The 26,330-nt window shown below is 37.5% G+C and overlaps 1 protein-coding gene across 3 annotated transcripts in view; it reads left to right on the top strand.

The window, feature by feature from the left end:
* Positions 1 to 26,330, top strand: part of LOC311581975 (uncharacterized protein) — an 89,676-nt gene that overhangs the window by 25,789 nt on the left and 37,557 nt on the right. Inside the window, exons 2-3 of one of the 3 annotated variants that reach the window (XR_014773973.1) lie at positions 8,919 to 9,122; positions 13,596 to 13,679. The exons of 1 other annotated variant lie outside the window; for it this stretch is intronic. The gene's annotated coding sequence lies outside the window, so the exon portion shown is untranslated. The remainder of the gene's footprint in view (positions 1 to 8,918; positions 9,123 to 13,595; positions 13,680 to 26,330) is intronic. One more of the 3 variants, XR_014773972.1, reaches the window with a different exon arrangement.

Raw genomic sequence — 26,330 nt, 5'->3', positions numbered from 1 at the left:
AAAGTAGAAGAAATTAATTCAAGCAGATTTTGCAAGGCAACCATTGCGCTTATGGCAAAATCAGACAAAGACACAACTAACAAAAAGTAAAAGTAAGAAGGAAAGAAAAGAGCAAGTAGACAGAAAGTAAAATAATAGCCAGTCAAATCCAAGAGCATATTTAAATGATCATCTGGTTTCATCCTAAGATGTAAAGATGTCCAATATACTAAAACCAATGAACATGATGATAATGGTGTCAACACAATGGACAATCACCAGATGGTCATATCCACCAATGCAAAATGTGCATTCAATAAAAGTCAATTTCCCTTCACATTAAAAACTGAACAATCAAAGCACCCAATGAACACATCTCAACATCATTATAAGCCAATAACAACATAACAAGGAAAGCCTGAAAGCTTCATCTCTAAGCATGAGGACAGGATAAAAATACTACTGTAAAGTAACTTTTATTCACCTGACATAATTGTCCTCTAGGAGGCTTACTGTCTCTGTCTGCTGGTCTTGGAAGCTTCTAACCTCTTTGCACTCTAAATCTCAGCTTCTGGGAGTCACTACTGAATAAGCTCATTATTTTTAGCTCTTTCTGAGCTCCGGCTGGCTGGTTCAACTCTCCAGTTCTGGGCCAACTCGTCTCCCACTTGACTAATTCTCTTAGGTTCTGACTGAATTGTTCTGCTGGGCCTCAAACTAACTCTAACAGTCTGTTCTAGTCTTCTGGCTCCTTCTCATTCTCTGGTTCATTATGTCTTCACCTATATCTTCCTTGTTCTCTCTTCAGTCTGTCTCTGTAAAACTCTCCTGGCAAAACTTCTTCTGAATTCTACAAACTGAACAGCCACCAACTCAACTACACTGCACTCCTCCCAACTCACTGACTCAGCTGAACTGCCTGAACAGAACTTTCTAGAACTCAGAGATCTGCATGCCTCTGTCTCCTGAGTGCTGTGATTAGATACATGTACCACTGCACACCCGGACCTAAGCTTTCCTTTACCTGAAACTTGCTCTATACCAGGCTGGCCTTGAACTCAGAGATCTGCTTACCTCTGTCTCCTGGGGTTTAAGGTGTGTCTGCATTCCAGCCAGATCACACAGATGAGAAGGTTTGGGATGTGATCTCTTGCCGGGGCAGCCATGTTCTGAATTAAAATTCTTACCCTTCCTCTATATTTATATATCCCCCTTCTTTCTTTTTCAACCCCTACCTCCAAACCTAAGAGAGAAAGATAAAGGAAAAACAGAGATATCCCTGAGTCTAACCTTGTTTTCTCTCTGTATAAGATCAATAGTAACTTATAACGACCTCCCAATGAAAATAAACCTCTGTAGCCCAAGGAAGCAATCAAAAGCCTACCCAACTACCCTTAAGGGAAATGGGGTGTCATTCTCTTAAGGCTTCTTCTGGCTGATTTGGGATGAATAATACCTTTGTAGGGGCCCAAATAAAATTGGAGAAAATTGGTAAACAAACTAGGAATAGCATTTGTGGTTCAGTTTCTAAATGCTGAGAAATTACAGGCCTTAATCGAAGTCCTGTGTAGGACAGTTTGAAATGCTAGACTATTTGAGATCAGAAGCTTTATTCGAAACTGTCCTGGGAGCTGTCCTGTTCTGATAAGGAACAGCAACTGAAGCAATTGGGGCTAGAACATGAAAGACGCAGGATGTCAGTGTCCAGGATGCTGAGGGGAGTGAATCCTGTCAAGTCTGATCCAGCATCAGTGTCCTGTTTTTTTTTTCCTGAAAACATACAGTTTCTCATAAGCATTATACAGTCATAAAATTATAAATGTATGAGGTGTGCATGATGCCCAGGACAATTAAGGCTGGCTCTCTGCTCTTTGTGTGAGCAGAAGAAAGAAGACATCTCTAAATCTTCATTAATGTCATATAAAGAAAGGCATCTAATAATAAGTCACAGAGATTCTGTAACCAACAAGAAACATTGTCCATGCATAGACATTCATGCCTCAGCCAGTCTCAGAGCTATTCCCATGTAGTGAGATTAGCAATATGAGTTACCAGCTTGTTCTACAGTTTGAATTCTTTACATCCTGAATGTAGCCCCATCCCTCATCACCTCCTGATCCTACCCTCCTTCCCTCACACCCTTTCCCTCCCCCCCCCTAGTTCTCAGAAAGGGGAGCCCTTCTACCCTAATATCTGACCTCAGCCTATCAAGTCTCATCTGGACTACCTGTATCCTCTTCTACTGTTGCCTGGCAAGGCCGCTCTGCCAGGGGAAGTGATCAGTGTTGGGGGTCCAGAGTCCCTGGCAGAAGTAGTCCCTACTCCCATATTGTTGGACCCACAAAGAAACTGTGCTGCCTACCTACTACATCTGAGCAGAGTATCTAAGTCCTTGGCATGCATGGTCCTTTGGTGACTATTCAGTCAACAAACTGTCTCTGTCATTTTTTTTTTTCACTTTGGAAGATTCTAACATTTACTTCCTGTTTACTCAGGTAATTAATTTTTTTTCTTCTCAAGTCTCTGATGAGGTTGAAAGACCAGATAGTTTAGTTTTACAATTAAGCTTTCGTTTAGGGGTTAAGATGCTTTTAGGTCTAGATAGATGCTTTGAGTTGATAGAGATGAGATATGATAGATATTGATTTGCATTAAGAATTTTAGACTCATCAAGATAGGAAAGATGTTTTCTTCAAGGTTGCCAAGTACAAATAGCCAAAAAACTATGAATGTAACATTTATATAATTCCTGTTTTGTGGTTTGCTTGCTGTATGTAGCTTTATATATATGAAAAAATCGTCCACCACTTCTATGCAGCATAGTTCTGGAGTTCTAGCAAGATAATTTAGGTAAAAGAAATATAAAAATGCATCAAAAACAAAAACAAGGTCAAACTGTCACTGCGTGATTTTATGTGTAGAAAACTCACAAACTATAGCAAGAAAAAATTTTATAACTATGTTTTATAACTATTATTTCATTAAATAAACTCATTAATGTTTCAAAATGCAAAATCAACATACAAAATAATGAATATTGCTTTATACAAATAAAATAATCTAAAAATAGGACACAAGAAATACATTCAATTTTATAGCAATCATTTTAGTTGTCCATTTATAGTGAAATGATTTTAAACTCCAAGAATAAATTTACTAATGAAGTAAAATATATTAACCCACAATGAAAAATTTAAAATACTGAAAAATGAAACTGAACACTGAGCAATTAGGAAAAGACTTCTAAAGTATATATGAACTGAGGTCAAAATAAAACTCTGAATCATCAAAAATATTTTGAGCAAAAGGAATAGTGCAGTGGACATTGCAGAACTTCTCTTCAAAATATACTACAAAGTGTCATAAAACAGTAAGTCACTAGCATAATGGAAGACATCTGCACCAGTGGAACAGACTATATATCCTGGAACCGTGTACACAGTAAACATACACATCTGTAGACAACTGATTTTTTTTTTTGAGACAGAGTTTCTCTGGGTAGCCCTGGCTGTCCTGGAACTTGCTTTGTAGACCAGGCAGGCTTTGACCTCAGAGATCTCCCTGCCTCTGCCTCCCAAGCACCTGAGATAAAATGCTGACAACTGAATTTTGACAACAATGTTAATAATATGTATCGGAGAGAAGATAATCATTTCAGTGACACATCTGGGGAACCTGTGCCTGCACATTCAATGTATGAAATTAGACCCCTCTATCTCACCACTTAAAAAGATAAACACAAAACCGAGCATGGTGGCACAGGCCTTTAATCCCAGCACTTGGGAGGCAGAGGCAGGCGGATCCCTGTCAGTTCAAGGTCAGTGTGGTCCAGGACAGCCAAGGCTACACAGAGAAATTCTGTCTCAAAAAAACAAAAACAAAAACAAAAACAAAAGAAAAGGAAAAGAAGATCAACTCAAATAGATTACTGACGTAAAATTTAGCATTAGAAGAAAACACAGGGGGAGGGGATTTTCAGACATTGGAGTGGACAAGAACTCTCCTAACAACACCTTACAACATCACAAACAATGGCAAACAAAGTGAACTGGAATATCCTTAAACTGAAAATCTTTCACGCACAAAAGGATATAACAAACAAAGGACAAAACCAAAATACATAATGGGGACAACACTTGAAAAGCATTCATCTGGCACGATGTTGATATCCAAAACACAAAAGAAAGCCAAGGACTCATTAGCCAAAAGGCAAACAATCCAACTAAATAAGCGCAAGACTTAAACAAGCACTTCCCAAAAGAAGATATATTTTGGCAACAGTAACCCCCTAAATAACTCAAATTAGTAAGAACCAGAGAACTGCAAATCAAAACCACAACGATTCACCACATCACTCCAATAACAATGGCTAATATGGAAAGATTAGTACACTAAAGGTAACAACGGCTGGGAAGAAGACGCAGCCTTCTTAAGGACCGTCTCAATACCCTGTTTATATTTCAAAGGAATGGATGTTGATAAAGCCATTATGAAAAGGAATATGGAGATCCTTAAAGTGTCTAAGCTGTAACTGCCCATTTGCCTAACCAATTTATGCCCCCACAAATGAACCAGCACATGAGACATTTGCACTTCTATTTTTGCTACATTCACAATAGCCAAGCAATAGAAACAACCCAAGTGTCTATCGGGTAGAGACTGAATAAAACCGAGTGGAATACTAGCTAACCACAACTCACTTAAAACACTGTGGGTGGAGCAGGAGATGACACTACTAAGTTAATAACAGTCATGCAGAACAAAGCAGTTGTACATGATCTCACTCATATGTGGAATCTGAACTTGATGTTATAGAAGCTGAGAGTAGGATGTTTTCTAGAAGCCTTAGACAGAGTAAGGGCAGTGTTATGGGCTCACATTTTATATACATTGTGATATAAATTATAAGTCTCGAAATAAGCATTTTATTATGGGACCATACCTGAGCAGTTGGCTCCTAAGTGGTTGCTGTTTTGGAAAGTTGTAGGACCCTTAGGAGGTGGCACCCAGCGAGAGGAAGTGAGTCACTGGGAGTATTGGTCTATTTTCTGTTTAGACCCATTACATCTGTTCCATTATTGCATCCACGGGCACATCCGACTAATTTGATTATTATTGCAGCTCAGGCTATTGGTGACCCTCTCCCCATTCCCTAACAACCCGCATAGCACTTACCAGTGTTATGAGAGCTAGGCAGAAGGGAGGAAGCTTCTGGATTAAAACCAACTTGATTTCTCTGATTCCTGTGACCGGTGGGTTTGCGGTCTTCAGCAACAGGACCTAACAATCAAGTTCTACTCAACAACTGAAAGCAATGATGATAATCTGTATTGTTTAGAGGAGGCAGGCAAATGTATCTCAGCTGTGAACAGAGATCAAAGATGAAACATACAAAACTGAAAAATACAATGCCCCCTTTTTCTAAGTGTTTTGAGGACTACTGAATTTATTAAATTCTCTATTAATCTGCCACAAACTATCCAAAAAAAGAAAAATGCCTTGAAAAATTTTAATAACAGAACAGAGCCTTTATGATACTTTTTAAAAAATTGGCTCGTGGTTCTTAGCAGGGCTATTTTAATACTTGTTTATTTGTGTCTTAAATGTGGACACATTTCTATTTGTCTATTGAACTTAGAACTGTTTTTAGAGAAAGCTGAAGATGTAAATATCTCACTTCTATGTGAAAAATATCTTATTATTGTGTTATTCTTTCTTGAGCTATTTACTGTAATTGATAGTCATACATTTATTATTGTTATGTAATAATGTGTTACATCAATAACAAATTATAATTTAAAATTATAGTTTAAAATCTATATTTGTACTGTCCTACTAAATAACTATTTTCATGTATTACTTTCAAATTTCCCAAACCTCTCACAGTGGTCTGAGATGGCACCTTCCACTTTTTTCTTCAGTATATACAGGTGGAAGTAAGTTCGTGATAACATTGGCTTCAAACCTTGGCTTAGAGTGATCTTACAGAATTGCTTAGTGTTTCTGGCCCTTTTCCCTTGCAGGAATACAGTGGTGTTAATAAGTAACCACCATTTCACACCAATGTTGGGGACATCAAACAAGGTAAAAATTACCTTCAGTAGTACATAGATCCTATGGTTTAATCTTTGTTACCCAGGCAGGCATATCCCTTTGGCATTTTTTGTAACAAGCTCTGTGCTGGTGGTCTTGCCATCCTTTTGAACTATTCCATCTCTCTTTTATGCTCCACTAGTTGGTGACTATAAAATGAGCATTGATCCTTTACAGTATTTTTTCTCAACAATAAAATATTAGTTTTCATTAAGATTGTTATGTGTGCATGCTTCAATAATAAGCCAAGTTCACATTTTCTATTTGAGTCCTCACAGGGTTTGTGATCCACTCCAGCCGTTTTGCTTTGCTTTTCCTCACAGATATTTCTTCCTCCTCCCTTTCTAGTGAGCTAGTGATCAACCCTCGTTGATGATGTCTCTTGGGGGTGAATGGCTGTTCTGAAAATCTCTGGTTGTGCAAATTTCTCAGGTAACTATCTTTTCAATCAGAAAAGTTGTTATATTAAGCCAAATAATCTAACCAGGAATAAACATCATTATTAGCCACATTTTATTGGGTTGGTTTTCTTTCTTTTTATTTTGTCTTGTTTTTAACTTTCCTGGATTGCCACCTGCCCCAATCTTAAATATGAAGGCAGATGTCTTCCGGGTTACATGTCTAAGTAGTGGGATATAAATCAGAAAACAATTTGTGAGACCTAAGTCTGTTTTTTACTTGCTATTGTGCAGTGAGGGTTTGGACACCACTGTATCAACGTTCTACTTTGCATTGTTCTCCACGCCCACCTCTACAACTAAGAAAGCACATGTCGGGGCTGTGGAGATGGCTCAATGGGCAAAGTGCTTGCTAGGATGAGGATGTAAGTTCCCATGCTGGAACTCATGTAAGACTGAGCACAGTAATGCAGGTCTGTATTCCAGGGCTCCTAAGGGGATATGGGAGGCAGGATCCCTTTAAGCACATGAGCCAGCTAGCCTAGGTTATTATTAGAGGTCAAGAGAGAGAGAGAGAGAGAGAGAGAGAGAGAGAGAGAGAGAGAGAGAGAGAGACAGACAGACAGACAGACAGACAGACAGACAGACAGACAGATAGACAGAGACAGATCCTACCTCATATCTCTTTCTTTCACTCAGTCATTCATATACACATGTGCATGCACACACACACACACACACACACACACACACACACACACACACACCACGTATACATATCACACACACATACAAATCACATACATCCCCCCCCCACCCACACGCATTTTTTAAAAAAGGGCCGTGTCAATTAAACCAGCGAAATTCTTGTCAGACTTGACAAACACAGAAAACCATTGCCAATTGTGTGCAGTGTTTTTCTTGGATCTCCACCAATCCTTTCATTTAGTGATAGTGTAGAGGTGTTTTTTTTTTTTTTTTTTTTTTTTGTGCCAGAGTGGCATTGCTGAGCAGGTATGACTGAGATCGCAGAGAAGGCGAAGCCTGAAATATTTATTACCTAGAACTTAAAAAGAGTTTGTTGACCCCTAATCAGCACAATATAAGTGGAGATTGTTTTTATCTTAAGTGCCCTGTGATACAGCAGACCTGCTACTGTATTGTGGTAACTCTCCTCGAAACAAATGCCACTGGGAGGTTCAAGCTCCAATGTGTAGTAGAAATGACAAGGCTGGGGACGTGACACAGTCGCTCAGCCCTTCCACCCGACTCCATTCATGAGGAATCAGTAAAGACGACTTTTCTCCATACATGTGTGTTGACTGGCATATCTCAGTACTTGCTAGGCAAAGATGAAGGCCTGAGTTTGGATTCCTAGCAAGCAAGTTAGGTGGAAGAGGAAGAAGAGAAGAGGGAGGGGGAGGAGGAAGGGAAAGAGGAGGAGAGGAGGGGGGAAATGAAATCTATACCTGTGATTCCATCACCTGAGAAGCAGTCATGCTAATGCCTGTAACTGACTGGCCAGCCAGCCTAGTTGAATTAGAGAAAGTAATGGTCAACGAGACACTCCGTATCAAAAAATAAGGTAAAGAAGGCTGGAGGACAGCATTACGTTATTGACCTCTGGCCTTCACACATACATGCACACACAGATGTGTACATATATAAATACCACATACATATAAACATAAATACATACATACACACATGCATACACAGATGTTTCTGTCGTCACATATTTGAGATGTTAAAGGCAGATCTTTCAGTATTTGACATCAGATCAACCAAATAGGAAGGCTATTTCAGGTGTGCTCATCCTCTTGGGTTTAAGCAGTCTTTTATACAGCCGCTCAAATTCTACCTTTCTGGTGGAGTTCCTGCTAAACGTCAGTTTTCATTCTCCTATCTCCAAATCATCCTTGGTGGAGGATCTTATGTTAAAACATGCCTTCAAGCGCTTCTACTTCCTGTTGCCTTTATCGTATGTTTCCACACCAGGTTTTCTCATCCGCACATGAAACAGCCTCTCCATCGTACAAGGGACTTGTCCCTGGGGCCTGAATTTGTTCCTAAGACTGTTATTGTTTGCATCTCAAAGCAGAGCAAAGCAGACTAACAATACGTAAATAAATAAGTTGCCACCCCCAAAGATCTGAATTTCATCGTTTCCCTTTTCTAAAATAAACGAGCTGAGAAATACTGAGATTGCAGGTTTGTTCTCTAAATGAAACAAGGCTTTGTAGCATTTACATTCATCTTGCAAAAACAGACCCCTGTGCTGCACATGGGAGCACTATTTAAATGCCCAGATCCAACCAAGTGTATCTATTGTTCCGGTTGATTAATAAAAATCTTAACAAAACCAAGGGCTTTTATTAAGACCCTATATAAAAAATCTATTACTTAGGGAAAAAAAAGAATGACCTATTTGTTTTTGTTTTCTCCTAGCATAAAGATGAATGAGGCAGAACAGAGTGAATACCCTTATCCTACATGCTGGATGAAGGCTGAAGTCACGTTCCAGCAGAGTCCTGTGTCTCAGGGGATGCACCTGAGCCATTTCTAATCTTTTTGATGAATGCTGCTACAGTTCAAGTTTCAGAATCAATTGGGGAAAAATTTGAAGTGGGGCTTCTCATGAAGAAGTGGCAGGTCTGTTCTAGACTGGCACGCAGTAAATCAGAGTTTTCACATTTCATTGCCTGGAACTGACTCAAACTGTCAGAATGTGGCTGGGTTTAAATCATGCAGTTAAGGAGGAGGGTGGACAAACTGAGCTTCAGTATCTAATACTGAAGTTATAAAAAAAAAATCAGGCTCCTTGGGAAATAATCAACCTAGAAAAGTCAATATTAAGAAACTTACGTTGCAAGAACAAAGCTTACAATATTAAAATAGAGTCGAATCCCCTTTAAATTGTATAAATAGTAATAACAGAATACATTTCATTTCACTTATAATTTAGTTTTTAAAAGGTTGCTTGATATGTACTTACCAAGGACTAAATTTAGATTAAACAATAGTAAATAGCTTTTATAAATATGAAATCACTTGAATGTCCATTGTTGCTGATTTTTGTTTATTGAACAGTTAATTAACTTCTCATCCAAGCAATACTTAGTGTGCAAGTTGCAGGAGGAACTGTATTTATGTTCTTTCTCAGGAGAAGGTTTATGAATTCACCCAGGGTCAAGAGCACATCCACTCCTCTACTTCACCTGCATAGCACACAACTTTTTCAACAAAAGTGACACATTTAGGTCAATGGTGAGTCCCAGCACTCATCTGCTTCATCATCTGTACTTTCAGGATGATGGACCTGAGGCTAGACACTATTTATGGTTTACTGGGTAGGCAGCATGTTAATTTCTAAGCAACACATATATTAAATACATAGAGGTATGAAGCACAAATTCAACTTTATTAATTTCTCAGTACCTCAGTTTCTTCTTTTATGTACATAAAGACAAGAATTTGAAATGCAATTATATTTTGGATTCTGCTGGGAGAGCTTATGCCATTATTCTTCTAGCATCAATATACTTTATTCAAAAGTAAGACTTGAAATCTCTCTTTACCCCGGATTTGAATTTATTTACCAGGTTAGAACCCAGAATCAATGGAACATACTCCCAGCTCGTTATTCCAGGTCTAATCATCAAAATACAAAGATGTGAAAGTAGCTGTACTTGGGACTTTCTCTTCAGATGAAGGCCATTGGAGCTGAAGAGTAAAAGAACTGGAAAGCTGGTGATGTGACTGGCAAGTGTCTCTGCACTCTGCCATAGCCTGTATTTAGAGGCAATAATAAGTTAAAACAAATAGATTCTTAGCTATGTTGAAAGGGTCAGATAGTTGAAGAAATTCTGTTCTTCCTTTCTCTGAATTGAAGCAGCAAGTGAAGTTGCTTTCATCCCTCTAGCCATGTTGGTGATAGCACCGAGGTGGAGCTGGGTGCATGGTCATGTGCACACTCACCAACTACCTCAGATCTCCCACAGGACTTGAAGGGACTAGATGATGAGTACACAGTTCCAATGACCTTGAGAAAAGATTGAGGGGTTTACATGGGGCTGTGCATATGTCAATACAATGAAAGGAGCCAAGAGTGAAGAATCAGACCTAAAAGCCCCATACTTATGTGATGCTCTATGTCGGACAGTGTACACAGGTTGCTTCCGTAGACAGAACAAGATGAGATGCTGATATGAAAAATTATTAAAACTCTACCATTGTATACCTTTCCAGTGCTGACAAAATCAACCATATATTTATTGCCAATGCTTAATGGTATCATTTAGTCATTCTCTCATATTTTGGATTAACATTAGATTCTGTGGTTTGTAACGTGTAGAGCAAATTTAAATGCATGAAAAATACTAAGTGTGGTAACTCATACCAGAAATTTACAAGCTTATGAATATTTTCATCTGGCTTATTAGAAGCTTTAATTCATAAATTAAGCTGATAAATGTTAGGTCCAAAACAATCCCCTCCCCTAATGGTAGCTCTGGTTGCAATCTGCCAAACAAAAGGACTTTATAAAACAGGCAAGATATACAGTAGAATTGTTATTGGGTAAACAGGCCTAAAGTCTGGTCTCTGATTACCAGGAACCTCCCTTAATCTTCCTTAAAGGGTAACTACCTCTGATAAGGGCATCTAGTTTCCATTAAATCCAAATGCCTTAAATCAGCTCAAAGACCCCCATGTTATTGACTATAGTAAAAAAAAAATCTGCATGCTTTTATTCCATTTTGCTCTTCTCTCTGCTCCCTTCCATCTTTATTCTTGGCAATTTGATCTCCAATAAACCTTTTTATCTACCCACAGAGCAGTCCTGTTCAGTGGTTTCACTCGATCCTCTCCTACAGTAAATGATAGAATTGTGCCCACATTTGCATACCAAATGAATATGCATATTAGTTTCCTCCTCCAATCTGGGTTTTATGGTTCAAAAGCACTACCAGGCTGTGCTGTTTCTGGAACACATTGTTAGAGGCTCCTGCAGCGCTGAAAGATGATTCTTCTCTCTAGTTTCAAAGAGAGTAGTATAACGACATTAAGAGTGTCTGACATTTTGCTGTCACGTGTAAATCTAACAAAGCAGGTGAAAGACCTGTATGACAAGAACTGCAAGTCTCTGGATAAAGAAGCTGAAGAAGATATAAAATACAGAGATTGCCATGCTTATGGATAGGTGGGACCAATATAGTAAAAATGGCCATGTTGCCAAAAGTAATCTATTCATTCAATGCAACTTCCACCAAAAATCCAACACAATTATTTACAGACCTTGAAAGAGCAAGCCTCATCTTCATGTGGAAAAAACCCCCAGGATTGATATAGCAATCCTGTACAATAAAAGAACTTCTAGGGGTTTCACCAACCCAGATTTCAGCTATGCTACAGAGCAATAGTAATAAAAAGCAAATATATTGACATAAAAACAGAGAGTGTGATCAAGAGAATCAAATGGAAGACCCAGAAATAAACCCACATACATACAGACACTTGATTTTTGTCAAAGAAGCCAAAACCATACAATGGAAAAATATTTAACAAATGATGTTGGTCTAACTAGATGTCTTCATGTATAAGAATGCAAATAGATCCATATTTACCACCCTGTACAAAATTCAGGTCCATGTGGATCAAGACCCCAACATAAAACTGGATATACTAAATCCAATAGAAGAGAAAGTGGGGAATAGGTTTGAACTCCTTGGCACAGGAGACAACTTCCTGAACAGAACCCCATAGCCCAAGCACAAAGACCAACAACTAATAAATAGGACCTCAGGAAAATGAAAAGTTTAAGGCAAAGGACACATTCAGTAGGACAAAATGCTAGTCTACAGAATGCCAAACCTACATCTGACATACAGCTAATATCCAAAATATATAAAGAACACAAGCAATTAAATAGCAACAAAAAAATAACCCAATTAAAAATGGGATACAGAGTTAAGCAGATGATTCTCAATAGGCAACTTCAAATAGGTGAGAAGCACTTAATGAAATGTTCAACATCCTTAGTCATCGGGAAAATGAAAATCATAATGGCTCTGAGATGCCATCTTACACCCATCAAAATGGCTAAAATAAAAACCTCAAGTGCTGATATGCTGATATGCTGGCATGGATGTAGAGAAACACTCCTCCAGTGTTTCTGGGAGTGCAAACTTGTACTACCACTTTGGAAATTAATCTGACACTTTCTCAGAAAACTGAGAATAGTTCTACATCAAGAGCCATACCACTCCTGTACGTTCAGTTAAAAGATGTTCCACCATACCACCAGAACACTTGCCCAGCTGTGTTCATAACAGCTTTATTTGTAATAGCCAGAAACAGGAAACAATCTAGATATTCCTTGACCAAAGAATGGATGAAGAAACTGTGGTACATTTGCGGCATGGAATACTACTCAGCTATTAAAAACAAGGACATCATGAAATTGATAGGCAAATGGATGAAACTAGTAAAATATCATCCTGAGTGAGGTAACCCAGACCCAGAAAGACACACATGCTTTGAACTCACTTATAACTGGATATTAGTCATAAAGTACAGAATAACCAAGCTACAATCCAAGCTTAGATCTCAAGAAGCTAAGTAACAAAGAGGGCCCAAAGGAGTATGCTTGAGTCTCACCCAGAAGGGGAAATAAATATCTGAAGTGGATAGAGGGAAAGAACTGCGTGGCAGAGATGGTGGGGAACAAAACAGGGGTGGAGATCAGTTATGTGGCAAACAGTGAGCTGAGAGAGGAGAGAGTTGGGAGAGAGAATGGAAATTTTCGGTAGGGGATCTCTGGGTTGTGCATAAGACCTGGAACAGGGAATCTATAAGATTGACTCTAGCTGAGTCTAGCAGTTGGAGACATGGAGACTGAAGTGGCTGCATCTTGCAGCCAGATGGATCTGTCAGTGGAAGGAGGGGGACACCAACCCACCTACAAATTCTCTGACCCAAAATTTGTCCTGCCTACAAGAAATGCAGGGATAAGGATGAGACAGAGATTGAGGGAATGGCCAGCCAATGGCTGGCCCAACTTGAGAGCCACCCCATGGGAGAGAGCAAACTCATGGCACTATTACTGATACTCCATTGTGTTTGCAGACAGGAGCCTGGCATAACTGTATTCTGAGAGGTTTCATCCAGCAGCTGATGGAAAGAGATGCTGAGACCACAGTCAAACAATAGGTAGGTCTTAAAAGTCTTGTCAAAGAAGGACAGGGGGAGGGCTGAAGCAGACGGATGGTTGAATGACAGCACAAGAAGACCTACAAAGAAAAGTAACATGGGTCCATGGGGGCTCATAAAGACTGAACCACCAACCAAAGAATATGCATGGGCTGAAACTAGGCCCCCTACACATATGTAGCAGATGTGCAGATTGAACATCATGTGGGTCCCCTAACAATGGGAGTAGGGCCTGTCTCTTACTCTGTTGTAAGACTAAGCGATCCCTTTTCCCTTGCAGGACTGCCTTGCTTGACCTCAGGGGGGGGGGATGATGTGCTTAGTCCTGGTGCAACTTGATGTGCTGGGATGGACCAGTATCCATGGGAGGGTCTCCTCTTCTCTGAGGAGAAAGGGAGAGTGTAATGGAGGGAGAAGGGTATGAGGGTGGGAGTGGGAGGAAAAGATGGAGAGGGGGCTGTAATCAAGATCTAAAGTGAAGAAATAAATTAATAAATGGGGGAAACCACAAATAAATCTATCTTCCTAATTTTTTTTACAATTTTAATAAATATTTATATATATATATTTATATTATTACACACATATAAACTACCTACAGCAAGAACTACTAAACAATCAGGAATTATATAAATGTTACATTCATAGTGTTTTTACTATTTGTACTTTGCAACCTTGAAGAAAAGATTTTTCCTATCTTGGTGAGTCTAAATTTCTGAATGTAAATCAGTATCTATCATATCTCATCATTATCAACTTAAAACATCTATCCAGACCTAAAAACAACTAAGCCTAATTGTAAAACTAAACTATCTGGTCTTCAACCCCATCAGAGACCTGAGAAGGAATAAAATTAATTACTTGACTATACAGGGCATGCAGGTTAGTAGCTTGCCAAATGAGAAGATGACAGGGATATTTGCTACCTGAACAGTCACCCAGAATTCTCTATAATATTGGAGCATCATCTTCAGCCTTCTGGTCCAATATATCTGACAGACATATTTGTGAGGCAGGAACTACTGAGGACTTGCTTACCCTGTCTTGGCAGAGCTTTAAAAGTAACCTTACAACTACTTTTCACCATGCAGGAGAACCTCTTTGAAGATCCTTAATTACATATGCAATTTTCCTTTTCCTATGGGAGATAATATATACACAGGTTTGGGGATTAAGTTAGGTATGGAGAATACGATAATACTATTAGATGAATCTGAGGTGTCCCCTACAGGCTCAGGTTTTAAAGGCGTGTTCCCCAGCTTGTGGCACTCTTTTGAAGGCTGTTAGCACGTAGAAGGTGAGACTTTGGTAGTGGAAGCACCCTGAGATGAGCCTTTGAAGGTCATAGTCAAGATCTGTTTTCAAGTTTAAACATGATGTAATAGATATGTTTAATTTATTGACAACTAAAATTTGAGCATAGAAGTGGGGGAAAATTATCATGATTTTTCACTACAGAAGGTTCTTGAAGATAAAACTTACATAACTAATTCATTCATGTTATTTCTTAGTTCATTGGTACAGAGTAGAAAAAGCACTAATTAGTAATACTGTACTTTCCTGGGAGGCAATATGTTGAGGTCAATGATTAATTACATTTGGGAACAAATTACAAAACACTTCATTGCTTTCATTTTTATCAACTAATGGATATTGAAAAGACTGTATATCAATGTCTATTTAAAACTATTATATATACAGAAAATAAATCTATGTGAAAATATTAGTATAAACTATCGATTCATTTTAAAACCGTAATGAACTGACCTAAAATAGAACAAGAAGACAACAGAATGTACGTATAGCTAATTTCACTTGAATGAATAAAATAGTAAATGAGTGCTGAGATTCATATTTACAAAGGACAGCTTTTGGAGTTCATTGTCTTAATTAGAAATTTTCCACTTATCTTTGGACAAGTCAACTATATTCCTGGACATAACTGTGGCTATGTAGGTACGTTACTGCTGGATCCTGAGGTACCAAGAATCTAAAGGAAAATGTCGGCCTTTCATGGTTCCCAAGACTTTTCCTCTTTCTTGTTCATAACTGTTCAATATATGAATGTCATAAAAAGTAACAATTTCTACATCACCCATGCTTCTCATGTCATGTTTATTTTAGACAAAAGACCAAGAAGTATGTTTTGTCACTAAAATGGAGTTTAGCAAACCTGTGCATATCCCACCCTTAGATTTACACACTCAAGCTACCAATCTGCGGAACTCATTTTGAGGCTCAGGAAGTACCACGAGCAACCAGTGGCAGAGGAATGAGAAAGGAAAGGGTAGCATGCTGTGACAGCAAAGAGAGTTTTATCACCGACCAAACCAAAGCGGCTGCTCAGTGCCCTAAAAGAGCATCTTGAGTTTCAGTTGGCTTGGGAATCATGGTTATCTCCTCTTCAAACACTGAAGTTGACTGGCATCTGCCCCTGGACTGGAAAGCTGCACTGCTGCTTCACTTCCTTCCCATCCCAGTGGTTTGCCAATGTCAGCATCCATGTTCCTGAAGTGGCATTCTCATGTTAAGTGCAAACAGAGAGCATTTGGGTCAGGAAGCATAGGGAAAAATAAAGCTAGTATAAATCTTATCCTGGAGGTCATTACTGTGCTAATAGAAGCTCCATTCCATCCAACTCCAAAGCTGTATACAGAAGGCCTCCCAGAGTTATCACCAAACGACGGGAAGCACATCATCTATCCACCAGATTCTACATTATTGTTTGAGGTCTACCCAAGCAGAGTCATAGACACATTCATTAGATTTTTTTTTTCTTTCCCTTCTTGATTTCATTTGTAAAGTCCAATAATCATACTACTGCTCATAGTAGTAGTAGTCCTCTTTTTTCCCCAGGCTAATAAATCCCACAGGTGAAGAGGATCTCATATAAGCCATCATTTACCAGAGGTCCCTTTGATTCACCAGTATTCATAATGCCTAGTAGTTCTGTTGTTATTTCTCAAAAATCACTTTCGTATGAGAACTGCCCACTTCAAATCGGCACACGCAATCATCTTTAAAACAAGGGTTTAAGTTCATGCAAGAAAAAGGAAGGAGAAAGGAAAGGAAAGAAAAGAAGGAGGGAGAGAGGAAAGGAGGGAGGGGCAGAAGGAGAGAGGCAGGAAGGGAGGCCCGGCAAGGACAATGATCCGGTCAATCCTTGTTTCTTCATCACAGCTTATTCTCCATCTCTCCATGTCCCAGCACCAAACTCACTTCTTCCTCATTGATCTTAGGACTAATCACACTATGTCTGCCTCAGGATCTTTGCCCTTTCTTGGCTTCTTTTTCAACATCTCTTCTCTCCTTTGCCTGTCTCGCTCACTCTAACCCTTTGTGATCCTTGCTCAAATTCTATCTCTCTTAGTGAGGAGTTTATCAATACATTTAGATATGGGAAATGATTATTTTTCTTAGTTCTCTTCTATCCTCCTATTTGAGATTTTTTAATGTATTGAGTATTTCCTATACAAATAGTACATTTACATCACTCTTCCCCTCCATTCAGTTCATCCTGTATCCAGTCCAATTCATGTCCTCTTAATCATAACTGTTACACCCACACATATGCACACACACATGCACACACGCACACACACACACACACACACACACACACACACTCACTACCTAGTGAGAATTCCCCCACCCACATTGTCATGTCAGTTGGTGCTGTCATTGTTTACGTCAGTTTAGTCAGACATATTGTTGAGATTTCCTGGGTTCAGCCCCCATTTTTATATAGAGGATATATCTTATAGAGTCCTGTCCTAGCCCTTGTGCTCTTACAATCTTTCTACTCCCATTTTCTGGGATGTTCCCTGAACCTTGACTATAAGGATTGTGTTTATATGTATAATAGGGGCTGAACACCCCACAGTAAGATGTTCACTGCAATTTGATCAATTTTTTATTGTTACATTTCTTATATTTCTTGTATATGACACAGTGAGTAGATTTCTTGGCAGTTTTCAATAGACTGTACGGCCTGCGAAAACAGAAAAGCACTAATGGTTTGTTTGCAAATGTTTCCCCTGTACTTCAGTTGGTGATTACTACTCAATGGACATTCCTTAAAAAAAACAAATGAGTTAGATGTTATTAACTGACCCAATTACTCATTTAACTGGGTCACTAAGGTCCCACAGTCAATGGTTATGTCCCAGTTCTACAGGCCAACTTCTTTACTACATGGAAAGCTACAGTGATGAGTAAAAGAAAGCATAATCTTTGGAATTAGGCAGAGCTGGGTTCAAATGAAGATTTGGGCTTATTTTCTGTATAACCAGAGCTAATTCTAACTTTACTTTTCTTACTCAATAAAATGAGATTAATAATAAAATCTATCTCATTGAGTTGTTGGGAAAATCAAATTAGCTGGAGTTTGTCAATCAGCAATTAAATTCAGTGCAAATAAAAATCTAACCACAAGATATGAAAAATAAAGCTTATTTTGTCACACAGAAAATGGGTTTAGCTCATCTGTTCAGAGGTGCTGCAATTTCTTAAGAAACTAAACATACTACGGTTCTAAAGTTGGTCATTAAGCAAAAAATGAACAAATATTTAGATCTTCCTATGTATTAAGTGGCTATGTAAAGAGTAAAATAGATTTAAATTCTCAAGGAAAGTAGGTAAAACTCGGTTGTATATGATGCGAAATATCTTTCTATAGTGATTTGAATGAGAATGGCTCCATATATTGAATGTTTCAGTTTGGGAAGAACGAGGAGGTGTGGCCTTGTTGGAGGAGCAACTTCCATGGGCTTTGAGGTTTCAAAAGGCCACACAGTCTCTCTCTTCTGCCTCCTTGCCTCTCTCTGTCTCTTTGTCTGTGTCTCTCTCACTCTCTCTCTGTCTCTCTCTGTCTGTCTCTCCATCTGTGTCTCTGTCTCTGTCTCTCTCTGTCTCTCTCTGTCTCTCTGTCTCTGTCTCTGTCTCTCTGTCTCTCTCTCTCTCTCTCTCTCTCTCTCCCATCTCTCTTCTCTCTCTGCGTAATGCTTATGGATCAAGATGTGAACTCTCAGCTAATGTTCCGTTCCAGTATGCTTGTCTATCTGCTGCCATGATCTCTACCATAATAGTCATGGAGTCTAAACCTCTGAAACCATGAGCCCCAAATTAAACACTTTTTTTTTTACAGGTTACCTTGGTCATGGTATTTTATCACAACAATAGAAAAGTAACTAAGATACCTTCCTACTAAGTAAAATCTTAAAACTAACTCCATAGTTTAATATATTTTGGGCACTACCACATTTTGTTTCCCAAATGGGTAACTGAAGCACCTTCAAATTCCTGAGTCAAAAGTCATTAAACAAGATTTCTAAGAATAGGAACTTGAAATAGGCTAGTCTCCTCTCTGCTTTGACATCAATGCTTTACCAGTGCAGGCATCTCCACCAAGAATCAAAGCAATTATGATATTATTATCTATAGTTCTTCTTTCTTTCCAGATAGTAATGGGGGATCTTGTCAAACACATTGTTAAAATTCTGATACAGAATTTCCCAGGCCAAACTCTGGGTACTTCACTTCAGATTGCTCTACATCATTTTCTTTCTGTTTTTCTCTAGTTAATTCACCTATTTTTTGACCCAAACAATTAACTTACATTTATCAAAGATATAACTAAATGTTGATTCCACAAGTTAAGCAAAATCTGCTTGCCTTTGGGAAGTCTGCTAGGCTTCTACAATTTCTTACTTGCAGTAATAAGAGCAGACTTGAAAACTGTTGCCATTCTAGGGTTGTGTTCATGTGAAAATTACTGAACACATACCCCAGCTCACATTTTGTCTCTTCCTTGGTTTTTTGTATCCATTTTGGCCATAGTACTTGCTAAAGATCACACACACATACACACACACACACACACACACACACACACACACACACACACACACACATTAGTGTATCTTGGATATGGACAACAACCAAAGAAAATGGGTACTTTTGCCTTGGGTTTGGGTTTGGTTTGGTTTTAAAGAGAGGATCCAAATACTACCAGATTCCCAGAATCTAAAACTTATGACAATTGTGTATTTTGCTTACAATTAACTTTGAGACTCATCAAGATAACTTGGAAATGCCTTAAAACTCCTTCAATAAAGAATTTGTTTCATGTAGCCTCTTAATTGGTGCTTATCTATGAAAAGGTCTTCAATTCAGTGCCACAGTGAAAGTTTCCATGTACCTATGCCTATTATGTATGTACTCATCCCTGGAGCAAGTGCTCTGGGGACAGAAGATAGAAAAGAAAGGAAGGAAAGAAACTTTATAATGTTCCTGCCACCTATTGTCATATAGTCACAAGCTCATCTGTCATTTGCTGTAATGTGATAAATTTCCATATATGTAAAGGATAAAGCAGTAAGACTACTAAAAAAAGAATAAAATGCAAAATATATTGTAAAATGCACTTCCTCCATTATACATATGCAATTCCTAGTGGGATACAGAATTTTAGAGCAATCTGAAACTTCAACATGATGAGGTCTAATAAAATGCTTTCCAAAGGGACGACACTCTGTGAAGGCAAGGTCACCACTGGGAAGGCAATGGCACATTTTCTCATTCCCGTGTCCTTGATAATGCTTTTAGCATTTATAACTCTATAATCTACAGTTTTATATTCATAACCTTTCATTGCTATTATAGATTAGATTTAAAGTAAAGTCAGAAATGAGAATGTAGGAAATAAGTAGGCAAAGAAAAGGAAAACAATAATAGGAGAGAGATTGAAATGTGAATAGGGCTGGTGAGTAAAGGAAAGGATGACTTAAACCCTGGCCTCCCCCACACCATTTACATATTTATTTCTAACGTAGATATAATACACACACACACACACACACACACACACACACACACATATATATATATATATACATACACACACATATATACATATTACAATAGGATACATTCAGTGTTTGATAGATGTTAACATTGTATAATTTTATACAAAGTTAAACAGATTTATATCCCTCAAACTTTTATTATTTCTTTGGAGTCAAAACCTTTCAAATCTTACCTTCTAGCTCCTTGAAAAGTACAGTACATTGACATTATGTGTAGTCATCCTATTGTGAAATAACATACTGAAACTGTTTGCTCTTATGTAACTATAATGTAATTCTTATTGGACAACTTTCCCCAGACTGCCGCACTGACTTGCCATGGCCTTTGATAGCCATATTTTCCCCCTGGGATCAACTTTATTTTTTGTAGCTTAAATTTGTGTGAGATAATGCTATACTTGTCTCTGCTGGCTTATTACTTAGCATCATGAACTCCAACTCAATCTCTGAAAAGTCTATAACACAGGACATGCTCCACAGTTTCTTGTTCATGTCCTGGTCAGTGTACAGTGATGACTTCATTTATTGGATATTGCAGATAAGTGCTACAACTATATTGAGTGTACAAATGTCTTTTCAATATACTTATATAAATACCTTGGGGTGTATACTGAATAGTGGGTTTGTCAAGTCTTCCGTAATTATTACTTTTAATTTTTTAGGGTGCTCCATGCTGAATTCTATATTTATACAAATTTACACTCATCAACAGTGACTATACAGATGTCACATTTTTACAAGCGTGTGTTGTTTTGAATCTTGTTAACAGCCATTAGTTCTAGGGTAAGATAGTATCTCATTGTGACTTCCATTTGCACTGTCTAGTAATTTTCTTTTGGAAAATGTCCTCTTGGATTTATTGCTCCTTTTTCAATTGAGATATTTGGTGATTGCGTTCTTGTATCTCCCTATATATTCTTGGTATCAATCCCCTTTTTCAATATATATAAATATATTTTTTATTCATTCTACAGGCTGTCTCTGACCTGAGTTGATTATCTCCTCAGTGGTACAGAAAATTTTTAGTATGATTTTAGTTCCAGTTTTAAATAGCTTTTGTTTCTCGTACTTTAGGGGTCTTTCTTTGTAAATAAAAGTCATTGCCCACCTGTCTAAGAGATCCTGGTCCTTCTTGAAGATGATTCCTTAATTAGATGCCTTAGAATCCACAAAGACAATTGAGAGAAGCCAAAAGAAAGCATTTCTGAAGTAGCCAGGAAGCACCCTTGGAGACAGGGTAAGCTCACCTGTGGTTCATGGCCTGACCTTTAAAAGAGTCATTGAACTCCCTGCTCCTTCTCTCATATTAATTACATCACCTCCTCATCCGGTTGGTCTTTGGCTCAGGGAGAAAGATGTGTGAAGTTGCTTTCAAAGTGTAAGAGGAGGTGTTGTCTCGATTTACAGACTAGTTGCTATGTGCAAATCTAATCTACTGCCCCTGACCTCTGCCCTGACTATTTCCTCATATATTCTCACAATTTCAGTCTCCTGATGTGGTTTGTCTGTTTTCTTCTAGTAGTTTCATATAATTAGTCTTACATTTAAATCTGTTGTTGTTGCTGTTTGAGTCAGGGTGACACTCTATCAGCTAAGGCTAGCCTAGACATCATTATATAAACCAGGTTTGCCTAAACTTCTCAAGGGCTGGGATTACAGATATAAGCCACTATATTTAGGTTATACTTAAAGCTTTAATTAATCTTGGATGACTTTTAAGTGGTGAGAACTAGAGTATAGATACTTTCTTTTGCATGAGGTTATACATTTTTCCTAGGACCTTTTATTAAATAGACTGACCTTTCTCCAATGCGAGATCTCAACACTTGTATGCATAGGATTGTCCTGGAACTGTCTGTTTTATTATATTATCTCTGTGTCTTTTGCTATGACAGCTATCATGGTGTTTTGGTGATTGAATCTTTCTAGTATACTTTGAATTAAGGGGTACAATGATTTCTGTTTTGTTCATTTTGAAGAAGATGGTTTTGGTACTGAGCATTTTTAATATTTCCATATAGATCTTACTTTTTTCCAAGCCTGTGGACAACACTATCTGTATTTGTATAGTTTTTAAATTGGATCTTTAAATTGTTTTAAAGAGTGTGCACATTTTGACAGCAGTGATTTTTCTAATTTATAAACACAGGGTATTCTAGCTTTTTTCATTCTGTATAATTCCTTCCATTAATATTTTTATTTTGGAGGTCATATTACCTCTGGTTAAAATCATTTTTGGGTATTTTAGTGTTTTTAGTAACTGTAAGGAAGATTGTTTTCCTATCTGTTTCATATAATTATATACTGGTATATGGCAATGCTACTCTTTTACATGCTGATTTTGTATCTTTCAGTCTTGCTACATTCATTTTTACTTTAATACCTTTTTATTGGAGTTTTGAAAAATTATATATATTTCTGTCATATGCAAATAATGACAATCTGAATTACTCCTTCTTAATTTGGATGCTCTTTATTTCATTCTTTTGCTTAATTGCTCTATGTAGGCGTTCCTGGAATTCCGTTGACTAAAAGTGATCATAATTGGCATCCTTGCTTTATACCATACCTTAGTGGGAAAATTTTCTTTTCCAAGTTTATAAAAATGGTAGGTGTTGGCTTATTATATGATCCCTTTATTATACAAACACATTTTTCTATATCTAAAAATTCATATTGTTACCATAAAGGTGTTTTGGAATTTTATCCAATGTTCTTCTTCATCTATTGAAATTTCATACGGCATTTTTGATTGGTGTCTCTCATGTTTACTGTTATGATTATGTTGTGCTCTGAGGATGGCTCCCCTATGATCACAGAAAATATGTTTTTCAGTGTCCTGTGGAACTGATTTGCTGGAGACTTTTTCCATCTGTGTTCATTAAGAATGCTGAACTGTAGTTCCATTTATTGTTGTCCCATGCCTATTTAAGTGGCTATGTCAGGCTCATCTTGTAAAGCATTTGAAACGGTTCTCCTTTCAAAGTTTGTTAGAATTATTGGCAAATTCTGATGAATTTCATCTTGGGTCTTAATTTGACAGAGTATTTTTATAGTGACTCAATCTTGTCACTTATTTCTCTCTTCAGGATTTCTATTTCTTCATTCTTGATAAGTTATATATGTCTAGGAATTTCTTCATCTTTTCTAAGTTATCCAATTAATTGGAAAAACTTTTAAAAATAGTCTCTATTTGTTATTTTCAGTTTTGTGGCCTGTAAACACCCCCTTAGATATATGTCCATGATGCTGCAGTCTAACTAGGAAGTATTCAGTGGCTTACAACATCTCTGTGAGATTACCTGTGTGGAAGATGCTTATCTGTGGCCTGGTGCTTAGAGAGCTGAAACAGGACAACCAGAAGGCTGAGGCCTGCCTGGGTTCCACAGGGAGCTCTATTACAGATTGTACAACAAAATGTTGAAACAAAAATATAAGTAAAATGAGAAAGAATATAAAAGTGAAAATCTCAAAAAATTAAAGCATTAAAAGTATTTTAGAACACATCCTACCAAAGATGACCCCTTTTCAGAGTGTACATCATGCCTAGGCTCAGTCAGAGGATATCAACGGACAGGGTCCTGGGTAAATGGCTCCTGATACAGATGCTAAGATGCTAGCTAGTCAATGGTAAAAATAAAGGCTAAAATCCTCACAAATGACCTCTATGAAGAGTATGATAAAACAAATTGCTATATTAATTCAATATTCAACATGAATTGTTTTAAGCAACATAATATCACCAATTCAGATACTCAGAGCTGATATAATGATGTTTCAACTACACCAGTAATTGAAAGGTTAATTTTGTTGCTGTCCAAGATTTCATTTACTGAACACTTGCGTTTCTCATTGAAAAAATGTGTATATGTGCTGTAAATGTTTGTATATGCTCATGTTATGTGCACATGTGTATGTGTGGGCATGCTTACCTGTGTGTGCATGTGTGAAGAACAGAGATCAACTCTGGGTATCTTCCTTAAAAATTCTCCACCTTATTGTTTTGAAAGAGTGTTTCTCAATGAACTTGGAGCTCACCATTTCGTTAGACTGTCTGTTTCAAGGGTATTTCTGAGATCTACCTGCCTCTGCCCCTGCAATGTGATATAGGTACTCACTGCTATTTTTAGCTTTTAACATAAGTACACATTAACCAAACTCAGACCATCCTGCCTACCCAGCGAGCACTTGACACACTGAGTCATTTCTCTGTCTCCAATAGTAAGGCCTTATTAACAAATAGCTAAATTAATAAACAAAGTATTATATCATTATATATATATATATATATATATATATATATATATATATATATATATAAATGTTGACATGTAAGATATTCTTTGTGGAAAGGCATCATAATTCCTCAACAGTAAGTAACAAAGGAAAAAGTAGTTTATTTAATCAACATATATTAAGCTCCATTTTCTGCTGAGGAAACTAGAAACCTGCATACAGAAAAGGGTACATATGAGTTTCTTAATAAATGTTCGCCAAAAAATTAAAATAAAATGGTAACAAGGGTTCTAGTGAGATGTATCCTCATCAGCACATTGAAGTGAAACCCACTGCATCTTCCACTGGTCTTGTTTTCTGTCACTTCTGTAGAACATTTCTCCTACACTGCTATTTGTACTTAAAGAAAGTCTCTTGACTTCTCAATAAGCTTCCCAATGGAAGGATTAAATGATGCTATGATTGCCAATCAATGCCTGATTTTGATTTCATTTTGGTAATTGGTAGCTATCAAGAAAATTGTCCATTTCATTTAGATTTTCAAATTTTGTGGCTGTTGAAGTAATACCTAATGATCTTTTGGATTTCTGGTCCACTCTCTCTGAATTTCTTCAATATAGTATTTGAAGTCCTAGCTAGAGCAATAAGACAACTAAGGGAGATCAAAGGGATACAAATTGGAAAGGAAGATGTCAAAGTATCACTGTTTACAGATGATATGATAGTATACATAAGTGTCTCCAAAAATTCTACCAAAGAACTCCTAAAGCTGATAAACACCTTATACGAAGTGGCTGGATACAAAAATCAACTAAAAAAATTAGTAGCCCTCCTTTATACAAAAGACAAACAGGATGAGAAAGAAATCAGAGAAAATAACACCCTTCACAATATCCAAAAAATATAAAGTATCATAGTGTAACTCTCTAAACAAGCATGTGAAAGACTTGCATGAAAAAAATTAATTCTGTGAAGAAATTTAAGAAGATATTAGAAGATGGAAAGATCTCCCATGCTCATGAATGAGTAGGATTAACATATTAATATTGCCATCTTATCAAAAGGAATCTACAGATTCAATGCAATTCCCATAAAATGCCAACACAATTCTTCACAGACCTTGAAAGAATAATTCTCAATTTCTTATGGAAAACAACAACAACAAAAAACCCTGAATAGGCAAGAGAATCATATCCAAAAAAAAAAAAAATCTTCTGGAGGTACCTCCTTCCCTGATCTCAAGCTGTACTATTTAGCAACAGTAATAAAAACCACATGGCACAGAGAGGTGTATCAACGGAATCAAATCAAAGACCCAGAAATAAACCCACACACCTATGGACACTTGATTTTTGATGAAGAAGCTAAAACCATATAATGGAAAAAAGATAGCATCTTCAACAAATGCTGCTGATCTAACTGGATGTTTAAATGTAGAAAAATGCAAATAGAACCTTATTTATCACCCTGCACAAAACTAAAACAAAAGTAAATTAAAGAACTCAACATAAAACAAGACATACTAAACCTGTAAGAAGAAAAATTGGGG

This window comes from Acomys minous, assembly GCF_964271855.1.
Source record: "Acomys minous genome assembly, chromosome: 13".
Taxonomy (NCBI): domain Eukaryota; kingdom Metazoa; phylum Chordata; class Mammalia; order Rodentia; family Muridae; genus Acomys; species Acomys minous.
This window is presented reverse-complemented; position numbering and strand designations above follow the sequence as displayed.